This window comes from Triturus cristatus, chromosome 12 (genome assembly GCF_964204655.1).
Source record: "Triturus cristatus chromosome 12, aTriCri1.1, whole genome shotgun sequence".
In the NCBI taxonomy this organism is placed as follows: Eukaryota; Metazoa; Chordata; class Amphibia; order Caudata; family Salamandridae; genus Triturus; species Triturus cristatus.
Window position 1 is genome coordinate 719229921 of NC_140595.1, and position 21226 is coordinate 719251146.

Sequence of the window (21226 nt, forward strand, 5' to 3'; positions counted from 1 at the left end):
GATATAATGGAAGTGCAGAGATGTGCCACAGATGTTACTGAAGAGGAAAAGAAGTAGAGATATTGAGAAAGATGTAAGGCACTAAAAGAAGTAAGGGGGTGAACAGAGGTAGAACGAGTGGAAGGGGAGAGAACACGTAGAAGATGAATGTCAGGGTAAAATGAGCGATCAGGCAGTGAGTATGAGGAGTGGGATACAGAGGCATATGTGGCAGTGAGCGTGATGTGCGGGGTACAGAGGGATATGTTGTGGCAGTGTGCACAAGGTGCGGGGTACAGAGGGATATGTTGTGGCAGTGCGCACAAGGTGCGGGGTACAGAGGGATATGTTGTGGCAGTTAGCGCAAGGTGTGGGGTACAGAGGGATATGTTGTGGCAGTTAGCGCGAGGTGTGGGGTACAGAGGGATATAAAGCAGTGAGCGCGGGCAGGACCGGCTTAGGCGCTCGTGGCGCCCAGTGCAACAATGCTTTTTGGCACCCCCAATGACCATCTCCACTACGGGTTCTTCATAACCATTTTTTCACAGCGCCCCTCAAGCCTCCGTAACCATTCAGTCTCAGGTGCATTTAATTCATTTTATAGCGCCGCTCCTATCAGTGTAAGGTGTCAGAACACTTTACATTACACAGATTACATAGAGACAATCAATCATAAGTGTGTAAATCAGTGCATAGGAAATGTTACATAAGAGAGAGGACAAGAAGGTGTAGGAGTCACAGGTCATACGTACAGGTAGGCAGGATAGTTTAAGAGTGCTTGGTCAGGAGAATCAGAAAGCTAGAATTTAAAACCTAGCACCATGGATCGGGGGTTCTCTTTATTAATAAGAATTGATTTCTACCCAAATTAACCCATTTTGCCACATTAGGATAATAAAAAGCTGGGGGGAAATCATAACGCTCTAGCCCAGTTTGCATGCATCTTTGATAAGTTACTTGCTCACTGTTCCACATTAGGATTTTAACTCATAAAGAGTTATCAACAATATGGTCTCTCTGACAAAAGTGTGACCCACTGACCTATTTACATTACATTATACGCACTTTGTGAGCTGCGCGTTCTTTGCAGCAAGCATAGTAACCCTCTGGGCTACCTTAGGATGAGTAGAAACTTCCATTACACAAAACTTTGATCTCTCCCTCTCTAAGAAGTGCATTAATCACTGCAGTCATTTAGACATTTTTATTGGTGGCTGAAAATTTCTAGGAGTCCAGGAAAGAAGCAGGTGCTTTTAAAATCGTCATATTAGCGCCCCCTACACGAAGTCAGCACCCGGTGCGGTGGCACCGGTCGCACCGCCCTAGAGCCGGCCCTGAGCGCGGGGAGTGGGGTACAGGGGGATATGAGGCAGTGGGGTGCAGGGGGATATGAGGCAGTGAAACACAGGGTTGGCATGTCCTGCCTGACATGATGGGGTGCATACTGGCAGATAGATATGTTATTGACACGAGTCTGTGTACATTTTGGTGGGATCTGAATTCCGGGCAATTTCTGACTTGGGAGAATAATGCATCGACTCCCCCCAGAACTTCATTCAGAAGACCCCTTGCTCTCAAGCTACAGAGTGTTAAAAGGAGGTCTTTGTGTCCAGACCTAACCACTCGTGCTTGTGGCGCGCAGCTCAATCTGGCCATTGTCATTCTGTATGTGATAATCAGCCACAGACAGAATGACAATGGGTGGGAGGGGCTGCGAGAAGGAGTGCGAGGCGCCCGATCAGGGAGTTGAGGCCTCTGGCAGGGAACAGCTCTGCTCCCTGCAAGGCCCGTAATTACGGTCAAAAGGCGTCCGTAAAAGCATGGGCGTCCGCAGGGGGGGGGCAAGGAGGAGCACTCCAGGGGGGGGGGGGGGCAAGCGCCCCTCCTTGCCCCCCCCTGCGGACGCCCATGACCCCTGGAACAATAGGGGTTTGATTCCTGAGAAGGCGGTAAACTGGACTGAGAAGCCCCCGAGAGTATCAGGTCAGATATAGGAGAGATACTGGCTGTAGGTGAGGGCCCCCCCTTCGATTCCGCTCATGGGTTGTGTATGCTTACATTTCTAATGGATGTCAGTGCTCAGACGTGTTCGCACCACTCCTCTGCACAAGTTGCTTCTTTTCTTTTCTCCTTTTTCCTTTTATTTTTTTGTCTCCTTTCTCTTTTTTCTTTGCCACTCCATTTCTTGGCTTTGAGCACTGTTAATGGCATGATATGCTTGCATCTATACATATATATATATAGCATCCCTTTAGCCCCCTCCCTTCACCCCCTGACCCCTACTGGCACACATTAACAAAACCATCATCTGCCTGAGGCAGCTAAGCTACAGTGATTTAGCAGAAGCACTGGATTTTGTGTTGTGGGGGGGGGCTGTCCCTGCTCAGCCAGGGACTGACCAGTGAACACAAAAGGGGCTCCCTGCTGACTCTTTTAATTCCCTACCATCAGCAAGGGCACCAAATGTCTCTCTGCCCAAGCCCAGGGCGCTCCCTGAGCACAGTCAGGCTCTGATCCAAGTCTTCAATCCTTCTTTCCCTGGAGTTGCTCATGGGGTTGGTCACGTTAGTGAAGCGCATTCAGTGAAAATGATGAAACAATGTGCGTGTTCTTTGATGGTGGCTTCCTTCTGTGTACACGTTGTGAGTGGAATCAATGTTTTGGTGGTGAAACTATGATGCTGTAGGAATTGCCCATCTGCATCTGTGTTGAAGCATTTGCATCTGTATCAGCTGTGTGTATGAGTAAGAGATGTGCACAACTCCATGTGAAAAGACCTGCTGAGTAGCTTGGCCGGTTAGCTCAGTTGGTTAGAGCGTGGTGCTAATAACGCCAAGGTCGCGGGTTCCATCTACGTAGTAATGTCCACACTGTCGATCATTCGAACAGGGACTTTGCAGCGAAGGCTGTTCTTTTCCTGGTACATGCCCGTGTGATGTGGCGGCTGTTTGTCAATAATTGTATCTAGTGCAGAGTGGATGCTGTAATAGTCACGACCGACACTACTCTAACCTTTGCTGTAACACCAGCCTCCTGCGTGCTTTTACGAGACCCTCAACCTGCACTTCTTCAAGCGCCGTTTAATGCGGTGGTTGCGCGCCCAAAGTCACACCTGCAGAGAGCGGCGGGTCCCTCGCGCCGGGAAAGTTAAGAATTCTGTTCTGGTGAGAAAGTGACGGTCAACATCGGGGATCTTTCATCTTTGCAAACCAGGAAAACGTATTGAAGAAAACATTCAAAACCCTTTCGTATCGGCAGAATGTGGCGGTGACCTGGAAAAGCGCAGGTGGGGCGGGGCGGGGGTCACGCGAGGAATAGGGAAGGGCAGGCGGCGCATGGAGACAGCCATATTCGGGTCTTGTACATATTGCTGACCGCTCTATCATTCAACTGTCTTCTCCATTGTGTACTTTAACGTATGTAAAGCTCTCCGTCCACGGTGCACGCAGTTCATACTTTAAAACATTACGAAAGAAATACAAATATGTATGTTTAATGATATACGTTCTTCATGACGCATTTTATATTTTTTTCATGACAATTTCTTCGCCATCGCCTTGTTGAAACCAAACGGAAATTTTCCAGACTTAAGCTATTGAAAACACTGCACAGACTGGCGTTAATACCATAAAACTGATGCACGGTCAACCAGGTGGCGCTGTGGCTTAGTTGGTTAAAGCGCCTGTCTAGTAAACAGGAGATCCTGAGTTCGAATCTCAGCAGTGCCTTCATGTTTTACAAGCAGTTTCCCCAGATACTGAAGATAACATATTGGAGAAAAAAATGAAATATCTGCAAACCTACCTTGTTACTTGTATAATTATTCAGAAGAACAGGACAGTACTCCTTCAAAGCTAAATACATTTTTGGGGTGTTACATCGAACATGAATTACACGTCTAACCTCGATTATTGTTGATTTTGAAAGTCAATCAGATTGGCTTTGTGAAGTGAAAAAAATGGCAAGCTTCACCAACATCGAAAAACAGTATGGGCAGCAGTAATGCAAGCTTCAAACAACAAGCACAGGCTGCGGCAGGGGTACCTTCAATTACGTATATTGTATAGAATATGCAGATGAGGTTCACACTTTAATGAACGGGCACAGCAGACAGCAGGAGGGTAAGATTAGCTTTACACCACAGAGGTTTGCACCACAGGCATCAGCATTGCAAGCTTCACTTACATGGTAAGGCTGGGGGTAGGCTAAAAGAAAACAATGGGTTGCAGGGGGCGCGGTAGTAAAACCAGCAGGAAACGCTTTCTTATTGTAGGTCTAGCAAACTTTATATCGATGACCGCTGTCCAAACGAGAAAGCGCGTTTTACATGATCGATAACTTTATTTCAGATTTTATCTATTCATATGTTTGTTTTTTTTTAATCAATGTTTTTGTTTTTTTTATTAACTAATAAACAAGCATAGCTACATAGCAGGAAACTGAAGCACTTTTCCAAGCGGACAGTGTGCACATCACAAGTAAGGCCTTGTGTCTAGTGCTGGGCACTGTCCCAAAGGGCTCCTTTGGAGTAATGTGTCTAGACTTTCCTGTGTGCCCTGGACACTTTCTATCTACTCTAGAGACTAATCTAGACTACTGTGGCCTAAGCCTGGAGTCACGTCTGAAGTCAAGTGTCTAGTTCTGCTGAGACTACCCAGAGTGTTGCCTCAAGTACACACAGTTCCATCTGGAGTTCTGGTTAAGTTTTCCAAACCACACCAGGCACATTGTTGTTACTTGTGATGACCACGTCTGTCACATTGTCTCCTGATCTGGTGGCCGCCTGTAGTGCAAGCTGTCTGGTTCTGGAGGGTTCATTTGGGGTTTTGCATCAATTCTCAAAGTCACGTCTGGCATTTTGCATCCAGTTCTAGTGGCAACATCGGAAGTTTGTGTCTTGTTCGGAGGTCACAACTGGCAGAATGTGCCCAGTGCTACAGACGTGATCTTCTTAAAGCCATTCCTGCAGTAACCAAATTATCTGTAGCCGCCAAGGGAACCTAAAGCCGCACTGCCCTATGCGTCCCATCAAGGTACAATCAATCGTGACTCACAGGTGTGCGTGTTAGCTTATCAACGCTGTTGTCACTATAGCCTTGTGCTGTAATACTGTAATGCAGACGCGTTTGTGGAACGGCGTGTTTGTTTAATTGCTCGCTTATCGTGTTTGTTTACACGAGTTAGCACTCATGATAATGGTTTAATTACACATGTGGGAAGGTTTGGGGTAGTAGCCATTTTGACAAACTAATCCATATGTGGTGTTTCAGTATTAATGTGAGTCACATAACTTGCACAGACCTTTATATCATTAGCTGCCCATCTTTCTTTCTGACATGTTTTCGAGTGAAGTTGTCCGTTCCTGCCCCTCTTTTATGTTTATGAATGAAATATGCACATGCATTCCCTTTTATGGGATTACTTTGCCTATGTGTACGTTTCTTACAGCATTACAAGCATTAGCACATCGCATAACTGCCCACTGTCCCTAACAGTTTACATGGGTGCATTAGATTGAAATGACTTCTTATGTACTAGAGCTCATTCCACCTTAGATATATTGGTTTTGCATGGATAAAGGTTTTTAGAAGACTTAAATGACGTGGTCAGTGTTAACATGTTTCATGCACCGTATTGTGTATGGATTTTAATTTACTGCATTTTCTATTTTTTATTCTTAGCCTTGGTTTCAAACCACAGCCCCATAATCTTTGGGATTTTGCGACCACAGTATTGGACAGACTGGTCCATATTCCTGTGTGGAACTGGCATAGTGCCCTGGTGACTTAGTACCGTGCCAGGTGTACGTCACGTCTGGATGGTAGATGTGACTTCTCTGATATAAGGTACATGACTACCTGTGGTATAACATCACTCGAGCCACATATCCTTTGGTATGGAAGAACTCTTGATGATACATTCCCCCCTTTCTTTCCCGTTTCATGCATGATTAGTTATATGTCACTGGTACCTTTTGAATGACGGCTTTGCATATAAAAATAAGTTCATTGGATGTGACTTATTTATGGTAAGGTTCAAGGTGTATCTGTAACATCTTAACGGATCTTGGATGTACAGTTTTCTTTAGTTGGTTTGTGTCTCTATGTAGTTTTGGTGCTTTCTTTTCTTTGGGGATTTATCTTTTTAATCCTCGCATGGCCTTCTCTTCTTTGTAGTTTTTTTCTTGATTTTGGAGACACCCCCACCCCCTTCTTTGGTAAATAATTCTTCTTCCTTTTTTTGTGATGAATTCTTTAAATATTTTTGCTTAGTCAAAATTTTCCTACTCACATTTTTTCTCTTCTCTATGCATGTCTGTTCACAGTTCTGGTGAGATTTTCCCTTGGGCTACATACTTTTGTATGTGACTAGCAACTTTGATCACATTTTTGACAAGTAAAGCATTTTATAATGATGTTGTTGATTCGCTTGAGTTGTATTTGCAGCCCTGATGAAGACCTGTTGAGGGTGAAACGCGTTGGCTGCGCTGTTGCTTTTCTGACTACGTACAAAAAAATATATACATCTTCAACACAGAAACCTCAAGAATAATTGTTTCACTGAACGTTTTTGTTGTTACTGTTACCTCTCTATTTGTGAATTATTTATCGTAGGCCATTCCTGCAGTATTGTGTCCAGTTGTACATGTCGCAGCTGGCACATTGTTACTACTATATGAGCCCACATCTAGAGTGTTGGGTTTATTTCTAGCCTAGTCATTTCAACTGTTGTTTTCTGTTTTGGAGACAGACCTGCAGACGCCCAGTTTCTGGATGCCACATCTGGTGTATGGTGTTCAGTTCTAGAAGTTTTGTTCAAAGTATTGCTTTTGCTTGGTAAGATGTGGTATGTTGTGTCCATCTAAAAGTGTTTTATCCATAGCACTAAGTCAAGTTGTGAAGGCCACGCCTGTGATATTGCATTTGTTAGTAATGGGGGGTGTCTAGCTGGCAGTGGTATGCCCCCTTCTAGTCAGGGTAAGGCAGTTAAACACCCAAGATGATAGCTGCTCACCCCTTTTGTAGCTTGGCATGAGCAGTCAGGCTTATCACAGAGGCAATTTGTAAAGTATTTATAGATAACACACACAATAACACAGTGAAAACACTACAAATGGACACCACACCAGTTTAGAAAAATAAATAATCTTTATCTAAACCAAACAAAGGCAAAATGACAAACATCCAACGTACTGAACTCAAAATATCACTTTTGAAATGTTTAATCAATTCTGTGTATAGAACCCTACGAAAGCGGTGATTTTAGCACAAAGTACCTATGATGCGCCAAAATCCAAGTTGAAAAACAGCTACAAAGGAGGAAAGCATTAGAAAACACAGCGATGCGTCGGTTCTGGAGTTCTTGGGTTATGGATGCGTCAGTTTTGCTCCACGCAGGAGAAGTGCTGTGTCGATTCTGGACTGCGGGGAGAAGCGATGCGTCAATTTCCAGAGGCGACTCCTTTCTGGAGGCTATGCTTTGGAAACTTGGGCACACAGGTGTGATGCGTGGATATTCGGCTGTGCAGGAGGCAGAGGCAGCATCAAAACAGGCGATGCGTCGAGTCTTTCAGCTGCAGACAGGCGCTGAGTCAATTTCTATGGTCACACGGTAGCGGTGCCTGGAAACCTCTCCCACACGGAAGTGCTGCATCGGAAAAACAAAAGACACACACACCTTCCATCAGTACTAGAGTATTACATTGCACCATGTCGCATTTTGAACTTTTAGTGTCACTTTTACCTTTTCAATGTGTACTTGAAGACCAGAGCATATAAAGTGCTGCTGGATAAAAAATAGAAAACATTCACAAAGCCAATTGGTGTTACCTTTCTTTTCCCAAAAGTTTTCAACCATACTGTAGAGCATGGGTACACACAAACTTTCTCTCGGGGGCCAAATTTACAGTGTGGTTTGTGGCCTAGGGGCCGCACTGGTTGGGGCGGGGTCAGAGGGGAAGGGGCAGTGCTAAAGCAAAAAAATTGTGACCATGAGGTTGAACACAGGTCCCTGCAGCAGACGCCTTCGTCCACTGAGCCACCAGACCCGGCATACACACATCTCTCTCTCTCTCTCTCTCTCTCCCTCCCTCTGTCTGTCTCCCTCCGTCTGTCTGTCTCCTCCCTCTGTCACCCTCCTCCCTTGGTCGCCTTCCTCCCTCTGTCGCCCTCCTCCCTCTGTTGCCCTCCTCCCTCTGTTGCCCTCCTCCCTCTGTCGCCCTCCTCCCTCTGTCTGTCTCCCTCTGTCGCCCTCCTCCCTCTGTCTGTCTCCCTCTGTCGCCCTCCTCCCTCTGTCGCCCTCCTCCCCCTGTCTGTCTCCCTCTGTCGCCTTCCTCCCTCTGTCTGTCTCCCTCTGTCACCCTCCTCCCTCTGTCTCCCTCTCTGTCTCCCCCTCTCTGTCTCCCTGTGTCTCCATCCCCCTCTGTCTCCCTCCCTCTGTCTCCCTCCCCTGTCTCTGTCTCCCTCCCTCTATCTCACTCCCTGTCTCTCTCCCTGTCTCTCTCCCTCCCTCTCTCTCCCTCTGTCTCCCTCTCCCTCTGTCTCCCTCCCTCTGTCTCCCTCCCTGTTTCTCTCCCTCTCTGTTTCTCTCCCTCTGTCTCCCTCCCAGTCTCCCTCTCCCTCCCTCTCCCTCCCTCTGTCTCCCTCCGTCTCCCTCCGTCTCCCTCCCTCTGTCTCCCTCCCAGTCTCCCTCTCTCTGTCTCCCTCCCTCCTTCTCTGCCTCCCTCTCTGCCTCCCTCTCTCTGTCTCCCTTCCTCTCCCTCCCTCTGCCTCCCTCCCTCTCCCTCTATCTCCCTCCCTCTGTCTCCCCCAGACTGTTTCTCTCTGTCTCCCTCTCTCTGTCACCCACTGTCTCCCTCCGCCTCCCTCCCTCTGTCTCCGTCTCTGTCTCCCTCTCCCTCCCTCCGTCTCCCTCCCTCTCTGCCTCCCTACCTGCCTCCCTCTCTCTGTCTCTCTCTGTCTCCCTTCCTCTCCCTCCCTCTGCCTCCCTCCCTCTCCCTCTGTCTCCCTCCCTCTGTCTCCCCCAGACTGCCTCTCTCTGTCTCCCTCTCTCTGTCACCCTCTGTCAACCTCTGTCTCCCTCTCCCTCTGTCTCCCTCCCTCTGTCTCCCTCCCTGTTTCCCTCCCTCTGTCTCCCTCCCAGTCTCCCTCTCCCTCCGTCTCCCTCCATCTCCCTCCGTCTCCCTCCCTCTGTCTCCCTCCCAGTGTCCCTCTCCCTCCCTCTGTCTCCCTCCCTCCCTCTTTGCCTCCCTCTCTGCCTCCCTCTCTCTGTCTCCCTTCCTCTCCCTCCCTCTTCCTCCCTCCCTCTCCCTCTGTCTCCCTCCCTCTGTCTCCCCCAGACTGCCTCTCTCTGTCTCCCTCTCTCTGTCACCCACTGTCTCCCTCCGCATCCCTCCCTCTGTCTCCCTCTCTGTCTCCCTCTCCCTCCCTCCGTCTCCCTCCCTCTCTGCCTCCATACCTGCCTCCCTCTCTCTGTCTCTCTCTGTCTCCCTTCCTCTCCCTCCCTCTGCCTCTGTCTCCCTCCCTCTGTCTCCCCCAGACTGCCTCTCTCTGTCTCCCTCTCTCTGTCACCCTCTGTCAACCTCTGTCTCCCTCTGTCTCCCTCCCTCTCCCTCTGTCTCCCCCTCCCTCCCTCTGTCATCTCACCCATGTGTGTGTCAGCCGGGCTGAGACAGCTTCCCAGTGCGCACACACTGCAGCACCCGAGTACTTCACAGGTCTTTAAAAGACCATTTACATGTTAATAAAGCTTTGTTGCATTTCACCTCTTAGCGCCCCTGCATCTCCACTTTGACAATCACTGGAATCCCCCGGCCCCCACAGACCAGAGTCTGGGCTGCTGCAACCGGCAGTGTTTGCTAACACTATTCATTTTTTTTTTTTTTAAACACAGGAGGATGACTGCAAGGTCCGCGGGCCGCCAAGGAAGGCTTGCCGGCCGCTGGCGGTCCGCGGGCCGTACTATGAGTACCTGTGCTATAGAGCACCCCCTTACGCTGTGCAGCATGGCTAAAGAAGAAAATAAAAGCCTATTATCCAGCAGGGTCTATCATATTATAAGAGCAAACACTCTCTGTGAATGCACCTACCAAAGGGCGCACATTTATTTTTATTTTTACTTACTGAACCAAGTTAGATTTGTAAATAAAAAGAAAAAAAGTAGTGCAAACGCGATTTAATACAGGGCTGGGCATGGGGGAAGTAACAGGAAACGGGGAACGGGGAAGGCTGGCGTGGAAGACAGAAGCAACGAAGAGGGCCGATGGGAGGACAGAAGTGGCATGGAGGGCCCATGTGGAGGTAGCAGGACAAGGAGAGAGAGCAGATCAGGGCAGAAGGAAAGCACATGGGCAACATGGGGGCAGGGAGACCCCGGCAGCTCTGCCATGAAGCACACATGCAAGAGAGAGCAACAGAGCATCAGGGAGGGCAAGACAAGTGCATGAGGAAGATAGCTGGAAAACACATGCACTCTCATAGAGTGTTAACTAAAGTGAAGAAAAGTAGAGCTTGAAAAGTAAGCAATGGAAGGCCACAAGTAATGAGTCCATGCTCGAGGGAAGAGACAAACATAGGAAGAGGAAGTAAAGCCCACAAAAATCTGACAAATAAAAAGCAAGCAAATGTGAGTGACAATAAAGCCTAAAGTGGTATTCTATGGACGGGCTCTGAGCCTACTGTAAACTGACAAAAGGTGTTTTTGCCACGAGACAGCATGAGCTGTCTGGAAGGAGAGACCTAAAAAGGAGCAGACTGTGAAGATACAAAGAAGACGGCCTCACTTCCCAATTTTGGTAATTATGGTGTGCCTGGGCGGGGCAAAAGGGCTGATTTTACCATTATATGAGCTTTTCCGTTGTGGAACTTGGTGCTGAACATTTTAGTGTAGCTACTTATGAAGTTGTGACTTAATAAATGATCCCAGCACCATGCGCGATTGCTTAGAATATTATCAAGTCACGGTGACATATTTAGAGCAAGTGTTTCTAAACTGGTTTGAAAAAACCTCTGTCAGAGAGTTTTGCATTTTACGTTAAATGCTGGAGACTCGCTTGGCCGGGAGAAGGCTTGGGCGGTGTGTGAGTAATACAGATATAATGTTCAGCAACCATTGCACACCAGGCACCCGCCCTCTTCCTCTCCAGTGAGTCATTTCTATTGCTCCCCTTCAACTTTTATATCTGAGCTTACATGGTTTCGTCGTTTTCTATTCATTTTCCAAAAGCAACGTTTTATCCATGTGTGATCCATGTCGTGTAGTGAAAGTTTCTGATCTTTCAAATGGACATTGCAGATTAACTGGTAGCGTGGCCGAACGGTCTAAGGCGCTGGATTTAGGCTCCAGTCTCTCTGGAGGCGTGGGTTCGAATCCCACCGCTGCCAAGATTTTTTTGCTTCATTATTAAATACATACTCCTGACAGCACCCAGTCTTCCGGACATATTGAGTGACTCTAATAGCAAATCCATGTTTCAAGAGTAATACTCTATCTTTTTACGAATTTTCTCACCATAAATTGCTATATTATTTTCAATGTGCAGTACAGGAAATCGTCAGTTTCTCCACTTTCTGGTAACTACCTATGCATGCAACTTACTGTTTTACTGTGTGCGAGGTTTTATTTTCAGTATGCGTAGAATAGTCACATTAATATTTCATCTCCCTATAGAGCATCATGAGTTTAATGGGTTGGGGCCCCAGGCCCCCATACACATGGAATAATGACACAGACTCAGCTGCGTAATATCGGGAACTGGCCCAGGGCACGTGCGCCTGGCCCCTTTTATTGGCAGGGTCACATGACCTGTGACACCTGTGATGGATGGGTGTGGAGTGTTAATGTAAGCCAGCCCCGTGGGAGTGGCTTGTATGCAGATTCAGTTAAGAACCCTAGATCAGTGACCTGCCGGTCACTACATCCCTCCCAAACTTTATTGAAAATGAAACAACAAGCCCAACCTGTGGGAGAGAACAAAATAACACAACACTTCACATAGACTATTAGGCTGCTATGATGAGTGGACATGTGCAGCTGAGAGCACCAGGCATCACTGCAAGCATCCGCTGTTTGAAGCAGACTGCTCTGGGCACGAATGGCAGTGTCGATAAAACTAGGGTGCATATTATCAAGACAGGCGATAAAATTATCGCCTCTTTAGCGGCAGAAAACTGCCGCAAAAACGGCGCTAATGGGCTTGATAATATGCTTCAATTGGAATTCTATAGAGCATATTATCAAGCCCATTATCGCCGTTTTAGCTGCAGTTTTCTGCCACTAAAGCGGCGATAATTTTATCGCCTGTCTTGATAATATGCCCCTAGATTTCTTGCTCATGAGTTTGAATGGTCACAGTTCACCTGGACACTGTGGATCCTGTCCCACCTGGACTCAACGCATGAGAATCCATATACAATGTCTATGTACAGTGCTTGCTGTGAGGGTGCAAGTGGAGCAATAGTTAAGTCTGTGGATTATACATTTTCAAAAGACTGCCTGGCTCCATGAACATCAAGCCTACTACGATGGATGACATCTTGGTAATTGTTGACGAGTTTTCTTCAGAAGCAGTTGTGCTTTCAGCTGCATGATGGTGGAGTAAACTCCGACATCCTTCTCTCACCAGGATTTCCCTCTCTTACCAGGATTCACCACTCACGGGAGTCCCCTCAGGTCCTCTTCACCAGGCTTCCACTGGACTGTCTGGACTGTGCTGTGTCATTCCAATGCTGTACTATAGGCTCAGGGAGGAATCACTATGAGTCCCACCTTCAAGTCACTTGTTCCACCTAGAGGGTAGTTGTTTCCAGGTCGGTGTACTCCTGCCTGCCTGACTCTGGGGCACCACCGGCATTGACAGGACAGTCTTTGGGGGTAATCAGCTTCCCACAAGAGATCTTCATGCCTCCTGGGACCTGCAGGGGAGCTGCTTCAGACGCATCTTTCGTGTCGTGATTCCGCTCTCCCCGGTGATTGCTGAGGCCCTTCCCCCTGGGTCGCTATGGTCCGGTGTGGATTGGTCGGATCCTTTTATAGACCCCACGACTGAGGTCATAGCAGGACCACAAACCAGTCTCATGTGCAATCCCAAAGGTGGATGGTGCAAATGGTCCAGCTTGCTCTCTTCCGCAGGCTTGAGGTTTGCTTGGAGTAACCGAAGACTTTTAGGCAGCCAGCCTCTCATGGTGCCACGGATACCGCACTGACCTCTGGGTGTTACACAGGTGCAGTTCTTCACTAAAGATGTCCAACAGCTTCTGAGTTGCTCTTTGAGATGCATTTGTACTCAACAACACTCACAGTATGTGGTGTGTCAGGTGTCTACTTCACACCATTCTCTTCTTATTTCATTCTTTAATTCTTCTTCTGATTTAAACTTTGGCCTCATGCCACTTCTACACTTCGTCTTCTTCTTCTTCACAACACAGTCTGGTCCCGTCTTGCCTTACCCTCTTTCTTTTTCTGATCAGGCTGTTGGAATTCAGCGATTTATGTATTTTATTTGCGTTGTTTTAGATTAGCATGTATAAGGCTAAGTTAGTAGCATCCGCCACATTTATTGTAACCCACTAAGCTGTCCCTATAATGTGCAGGTTTAGGTTAGTGTTTGCGACTCCATTTTTTATTTCGTGAGCCATATTATACTCAAACTGAATTGAGATTCAGTTATGTGTATTGCTTGCCTCAGCAGAAGACTGTATTCAGCTATTTTTTCTATCGTATTCAAGGTCGAATTCTGACTTACTAATGAACAGGCTATTCTGCCCATGCATGCCTATGTTTGTCCGCAACTCCGCTCCCACGTTGGAGGAGCTGAGCCCTAGCAAAGCAACCTTGAGATAGAGATAGTGTGTACCCATCTCGCAGGTGGCAGCTCATCTTTCTGTGCCTTCTATGTTCAAGAGCGGCTCAAGCCGGTAACTTACAACTGGGGGCGTGGTTGGGGTTGTTGTAGAAATGATCATGTGTTACCAAATGATGGGGAGTCAGTCCCCTCAACAGCCATCCGCAGATGCTGATCAGATTGGGCTCGGCTGCAGTGTATTTTACTAATAAATGATTGTTTGTATTGTCTACTGTCTAACCGACTCTTCACTTGTTTGGAAGGCTATGAGGTGGTCGTAAGTGACCCAGGTGACCCTAATCGGGACATTTCCTTCATGGCCTCTCCATGTGACGTGCACTTCATATGGGTCTCCCTGGCCATGTCCTACCTCTAGGACAATGCATTGTCCTCGTCCAGTTACCAGACCTCTCGTCATGACCATCTTCATTTCACCTCTCCTAGGTCTTCTTCCTCTGACTTCTCGCAAATCTTCTCACCGACCTCTCAGGTCTTCTTCTGCGAACTCTCACAGGTCATCTTCGTTGACCACTCACAGATCTTCTTCTCTGACCTCTCGCAGGTCTCTTCTCTGACCTCTCGTAGGTCTCTTCTCTGACCTCTCACAAGTCTCCTCTTTGACCTCTCTCAGGTCTCTTCTCTTAAGGATGCACTCCTTGTGCCTCTGGGCTACGCTGACTAGGCACTCTCTCCAGCCTCCACTCAGGCAGGTTTTGCAGGGGCTATCACACCCTGTAACGACATGGGCCCTCTTCCTCGCAGGGCACTCACGCTCGGGCTCCAGGCAATACTGTCAGCTTCTCTGACATGGTCTTCAGCGCACTTCGGACTTTAGCGCCCTCTGTCCTTCACTTGTGGGTTTTCCATCTGCTGGCGCCTTGCTCACCCAGTTCCTCCCCTTGAGGTAGCGTCCTTCCGCCACTGGGGGCATGGTCAGCATCTTTCTTCTTGGACGCGGTGGTGGTATAAGACTGCAGGAGTCCTCTTGTCCATACACTGCCGGGGGGCCATGAGTCCATACACAGTCTCTTCTCTGCCCACGACTGTTCTTACCTTATGCTGTACTCCTTAGGTGCACATCTTGTGGGGTTCTTTGCATTATGAGTGTGCCCCTTTGAGCTGCTACCTCTTCAGATTTGGGCTAGTTGACAGCTTCCTTGCACTGAGGGCTGTTGTACCATACAAGACATGCTTTAAGACTAGTGCAGCAACCTCCTGTGGCCACTAGGTGGTGCTGCAAGCTCCTTACTTGGCAGTCCCTCTCATTCAGCAGTCCGTTCTTTCTTTCGTGACTGGCTCTGCCAGAACATCTGGCGGGGGACACTCTTCATGGAATCAGTGGGGCGAAAATCCACTTTCTCTCCCCCATTAACTTTATGCCACAGCAGCCATCGCTCTGCTGCTGTCCATTTGAGTGCACACTTTCTATTTTGATTTAAAAGGCCCTTTTTTTCTGCAGGCCGCAGTGCCTCCCGTGACCAATAGTTGCCACTGCCACTGCTCCTTGCTCTCGGCCCACAGGCCACCGCCTCCTCTGCTCCCCAACAAAGTGGCAGGCAGCAGGCAACCACCACGACGTGCATGCAGCAAGGCACCGGCCTCGCTCAACCTTACCTGCACACCGTGGTCAATAAATCAATCAATCAGGAATTTGTGAAGTGCGCTACTCACCTGTGAGGGTCTCGAGGCGCTGGGGGATACTGTGTAGCTCTGTCCCACCCAAAGAGCCAGGTCTTGAGGCTCTTCCTAAATGCTTGCAGTATGGGGGAACGTCTGATGCTGAGTTTGTTCCAGGTCTTTGCCGCAATGTAGGAGTATGATCTTCCACCCATTCTGGCTCTGCAGATGTGAGGGGTTTCGGCAAGGGTGAGGTTGGCTGAGTGGAGGCTTCTCTTGGGTGCATAGAAGGAGACTCTTTTGTTGAGGTATTGGGGATCGGTGTTGTGGAGTGATTCGGAGGTGTGAGTGAGTAGCTTGAAGGTGACTCTCTTCTCGACGGGAAGCCAGTGGAGGTCTTGTAAGAACTGGGTGATGTGGTCTTGTTGTGGGATACCGAGGACGAGCCTGGCTGCAGTGTTCTGGATGGTCTGGAGTTTTAGGAGCAGGGATTTGTTGATTCCGGCATAGAGGATGTTTCCGTAGTTCAATCTGCTGGTTATGAGTGTGTGGGTGACGGTTTTTCTAGTAGGGGATCCATTTGAAGGTCTTGCAGAGGATGCAAAGGATGTTGAAGCACTTGGCGGAGACAGCGTTGATCTGTTGGGTCATAGTGGGGGAGGAGTTGAGTACGAAGCCGAAGTTTCGGGTGTGGTCTGTCGGTGTGGGGGGATTGGCGAGGGCGGTGGGCCACCAGGTGTTGTCCCATGCGGAGGGGGAAGATCCGAGGACTTCTGTCTTATCCGAGTTGAGTTCCAGGCAGCTGCTGCTCATCCAGGATGCAACGTCTTTCATTCCTTCCTAGAAGCTGAGCCTGGTGGTGTTGGGTTCCTTGGTGAGGGAGAGGATGAGCTGGGTGTCGTCAGCATAGGACACCATGCTGAGTCCATGCTTTCTGACCATGCTGGCGAGGGGGGGCATGTACATGTTGAAGAGCATGGGGCTGAGTGAAGATCCTTGGGTGCCATTCCTGCGGCCATTCCTTGGGCGTCCGCTGAGTGGTGCTACAACAGTTTTGTTTCCTGCAGCAGGTCCATTGACTGCCGGTACGTCTCCCCTCATGGACGATGCTGGAGCAGGTGCAAGGGACGGCCAGGCCCCTCTTGCCTTCGAGGCACCGCCTCTGATGTCCCGCACCCAGACTCATGTGGCAGGAGATTCACCGCAGGACAGCGACATTCCATTACACTGACCGACCATTCACACTGACAGGGTGAGTAAACACTGTGGCAGGGACACTTTCCCAGGTGGGGGTACAACTGCTCTGTGTTCTCTACTAGGCCTCCACTCAACCTGGCTGCCATCGAGTCTTTACTTCCATGGTGGCAGTCGCTCTTCTATTGGAAGCCCTCACATCATGCCAGAGCAGCCCCTGGCCATCCTCTTCGCTCTGCAACAGGGGTAGTCCACATGGACCACGGAGCACCTCATATCATTTCTCCCCTAGAGCACCGCATGTCTCATTTCTTCACGGTAGGCAAGAGCTGCACCACCCCTGCACAGCAGCTGTGAGGCAGAGTTCTTACATTCGCCCGCCGTGTCACTTCACCAATAGAACGGTAGCAGGAAGTGGGATGTTTTCAGGCTTTTCGCTCCCCTGCAGGCACTACAGCTGCCTCACTGTCTGCACAGTTCCTCTGCCCATGAGGGCACTTCAAGGACAGGGGAGGCTCCTCTTCCTGCTGTGTGGATCGGCAGCCTAAGGGGCATTACTGGCACAGTGTTGGCTATAACCCCTCACCCCCTTTACCTTTGCCTTGCTTGCAACCTCCCACCTCTGCCATTTTGCTTCAAGTGACTACACAAAGTGGTATGCCGGTGCCGGTTCACAGCAGGCCTGTGCTGCCAGGCATGTACTTACGGGCTACGCCTTCCTCGTCCGTCGGGTGCAGCGTGTTGGCAAGGGTGCCTTCGAAACAGACTACCCGTTCCACCTCGCCAGACTTTCAGGCTGCTGCACGCAGGGCTGGCTCACTCGTCGCCAATGTAATGGGTTGGGGCCCCAGGCCCCCATACACATGGAATAATGACACAGACTCAGTTGTGCAGTGTCTGGAACTGGCCCAGGGCATGTGCACCCGGCCCCTTTTATTGGCAGAGTCACCTGTCCTGTGACAGCTGTGATGGGTGGGTGTGGGGTGATAATGTAATCCAGCCCTCTGGGACGCAGATATATTTAGGAACACTAGAACAGTGACCAGCCGGTCTCTACAATGACCTACTCGAGTCAATTGTTAGAAATTAGGTAGTAAAAAATAAACACTGAAGGAGAGTCGATTGTTACAAATTATGTTAGAAAAAGTATTATTACTGTTTTAGATTTAAATGCTGCTGGAAAAATGAACACCGTAGTTGGCAGGATTCGAACCATTATGTTATTAAAAGTATTTTTACTGGTTTAGTTTTTAACGATGCTGGCAAAACATCGATCCGTAGTCGGCAGGATTCGAACCTGCGCGGGGAAACCCCAATGGATTTCAAGTCCATCGCCTTAACCGCTCGGCCACGACTACATGCTATATAAAGTTCATGTACACATCTTATACATGGATCTCTGGACAAGGGATGTTGATTATTGATGTACAAATGTTTTAAGTAGAATTTCTATTTTCTAACAGCCAGAAAGAACGCATTTCTTCACCAACCAACATCGGCTTTGCCTTAGTTTGCCTTAGTTTTCTAAAGACGTCTTTACGCTTCTGATTCCCTATTGGGTGCACGACGGAATAGACGTTTTGATTGGTTACCGCTTCCTAGGGGTGGAGTACTACACAGGTGTGGGTGTTATTTGGACAGATCCTCCCCCTACCTGAATATGTATTGTAAGTGCGGTGCTCATGTACAGCGCTCCAATACCTTCGGGTCGAGCTCGCGCTATATAAAAGATGCAAAAAAAAATAACAACAAAATATAAACAAACCCACAGAAGTGTAAGGTAAGTCCAATCCCCAAAGGTTACACCCAAAACTACTCATGACGTACTACCGGCTAGTTACACCTTAAATTACACCAGAACAGCCTTAAATTAAGTCACACAACAGGAAGCAAATGGATTAACGCAGAAACCAATGAAGGAAGATATTAATACTACGAAGAAGGCGGAAACAAGGAACTAACTTATCAGATATCTCTGTTCAGAGCCACCATGCGGATTTTTAGGGCCCCAGGGGCAGATATACTTTGGGGTCCCCAGTTCTGAACAAGTGTCATTCATTGTTACATATTTTCAGCTAGCTCAAGCCCTCTTCATGGCAAAAAATACTGGGGCAGATTTATGAGCCCCTTGCGCCACTTTTGCGTCACTTTTAACATGGGAAAAGTGACGCAAAAGTGACGCAAGGGGCTCATAAATCTGCCCCACTGAGTGATATTTGAAACTGTCAGAAGGTGGAGGTTTACACTATCACTGCGGAAATGACGACCCGCGTCAATTTGAATCCCAAAAATGGGCACTGCACCAGAAGAGCGAACAGAAGTGGGATACGAATAATAAATCTATATTTACCAATATATACACTTAACTTGACGACACAGCGAGGTAAGTGAACAAAGAGGTAGGTAGGAATTTAGAGACTGGCGAGGCCAGTGCAGGTGGAGCAAAGGGGAGCACAAGATAGGCAGAGATGTTGAGAGAAACAAGCATTGGCAAAACCAATAGCTTCTGCCTATGTGAGATCTATTGGCTTTGTCAATGTATTGTTTAAACATGTGGTGCAGCAGCGTGGGCTGATGTGTAACATGGCTTAAAGTAAAGAAACTAGTGCTATGACAGGGTCAGAGCTGATCGTGCCATAGCACTTTTTTCTTACTTTAAGTCATGTTGCACATCAGTGCATGCTGCTGTGCAGCATGGCCTTAAAGCAGTGGTCTTCAAACTTTTTCATTCCGCGCCCCCCCCCCCAGAGTAGAAAAAAAAATCATCAGGCCCCCCTCAACATTTTCACACTTATTCTATTTAACTGGCCATGTTTATATGTTTCTAGACTTATTTGAACATTGCAGCTAAGTTCTGTCACTTTTTTGGGCTGAAAACTAAGCATAATGTTTCTTATGGCCAGAGACCTGGCCCCCCCCCTGGGATCACTTGAGGCCCACCTAGGGGGGCCCAACCCCAGTTTAAAGACCTCTGCCTTAAAGTAAAGAAAATAAGGGCTATGAAGTGACCAGCGTTGACAGCATTATAGCGCTTTTTTACTTTACTTTAAGCCATGTTGCACATCAGTGCGGGCTGCTATGCAGCATGTCTAAAAAAAAATGGACAAAGCCAACAGATCTCTCATAGGCAAAAGCTATTGGCATTGCCAAAGCTTGTTAGGTATTTCCATGCTTCCCATTTGACGCGCTTTCATCACTCTCCTTGGAATCAAAGCACTGTGGGGCTGGACGGGAGTGGCAAGTCTGGAAGTTTGCGAGTAGCATCTGTCGGGGAGGCAGGCGCCATAAATGAGCACTGGACAAAGTAGGAATGGTGACGAGTGACCCTTGACAGTGTTACTTTCATTCCAGTTCCAGGGTTGGGCTGCCAAAAACATAACCATTTACCCAAAAATAAAATATTTATGTGGCAAAGGCCTGCATTAGTATGAGCGAGCACTGCCATCAGTGTTTGGGGGGGAGGCATCAACACAAGGGTCGTCGGTAGGAGTGTGAGGGTGCAAGCAAGAGGGGGCGCAGGAACACAAGGGAGAGCATGGATGGTTAGAGGAGTGTGGTACTGGAGACATATGCACCCTTATCGAATGCATGTAAAAAAGTGGAAAAAAATACTTGCAGGAGCCTATGATCAGTGTAAGAACACAGGCCACAAACAGGAAGCTGTATTCCGTCAATGCCCTTCTTCAGCGACAACACTGAATTCCTGGGAGGAAGCAGGAAGGAGAAAGCGGCGTTGACCATTCAGAAGCAAGGAAATGAGAGTGACATGGCAGGCATCTAATGGTAAGTAATGGTAATTAATGGGCGAGCTCTAAGCCCATTTGTATGTTTTTTTTTGTTAACAATAGATTTTGCTGACAGTGCATGCGTGCTGTTCAGGCAAAACCTAAAAAGGAGACAGAATGGAGAGAGAGGGTGTCTTTTGGCTGTCATGATAGCTTTTCCATGGAGTCCCTTGGATGGTGGAGGCCATGGGCAATTATCCTATTGCTCAATCCTTGAAAAAACTCTGCAAAGAACTAGAGGGTTGGCAAAAAATACAAAACAAAGAAAAATCCCACATTTGGAAACTACTGTTAATGGAATGAAATTGCACGTATCATGATCCACAAATGTAGATTAAGCTAGTCAAGGCAAGACATATAAAACAAGCATTGGCAAAGCCAACAGGCCTGGTCTTCCGCAAAACTACAGTACCTCAAGTCATTCCTAGATTTGCTTCTCGAGTCAGAAGCAACAGCATAAAGTTTTTAACTTGTTTGCAGCCCTTCAAAACCTTACCAGAGGTCCCGCTCAGGTCAGAAGCAACTGCTTAAAAAGTCTATCCCTCTTGAGTTAGATGCAAATGCCTCAAATGACCATCATAAAGTTGAGGGTGCGTGGCTTTAGAATACTCATTGTGTATTTACCTTTGCTTTGCTATTAAATTGTGCTTGTTTTCTACTGGATAAGTAAATATGCCAAAGCTGATTGCTGATCAGTCAGTATTGCAAGTTTCAAGGAATGTTTTGATTACTATTTTTTTCTGTTGGTTTCTGCCCATGCGACGAGTGCACGTGTTTGCAGTCGCTCCGTTCCTGTTTTTCATCACATTTG

General features: G+C 47.9%; 3 non-coding genes across 3 annotated transcripts; 2 read left to right on the top strand and 1 right to left on the bottom strand.

Moving 5' to 3' along the window:
* The first annotated feature begins 3633 nt into the window (after positions 1-3633).
* On the top strand, positions 3634-3707 carry TRNAT-AGU (transfer RNA threonine (anticodon AGU)). Its single transcript has one exon. It is a non-coding gene; the product is annotated as a tRNA-Thr (tRNA).
* A 7571-nt stretch (positions 3708-11278) lies between these two features.
* On the top strand, positions 11279-11360 carry TRNAL-UAG (transfer RNA leucine (anticodon UAG)). The gene has a single exon. It is a non-coding gene; the product is annotated as a tRNA-Leu (tRNA).
* Positions 11361-17906: 6546 nt separating this feature from the next.
* Positions 17907-17988, bottom strand: TRNAS-UGA (transfer RNA serine (anticodon UGA)). The gene has a single exon. It is a non-coding gene; the product is annotated as a tRNA-Ser (tRNA).
* Positions 17989-21226: the final 3238 nt, after the last annotated feature.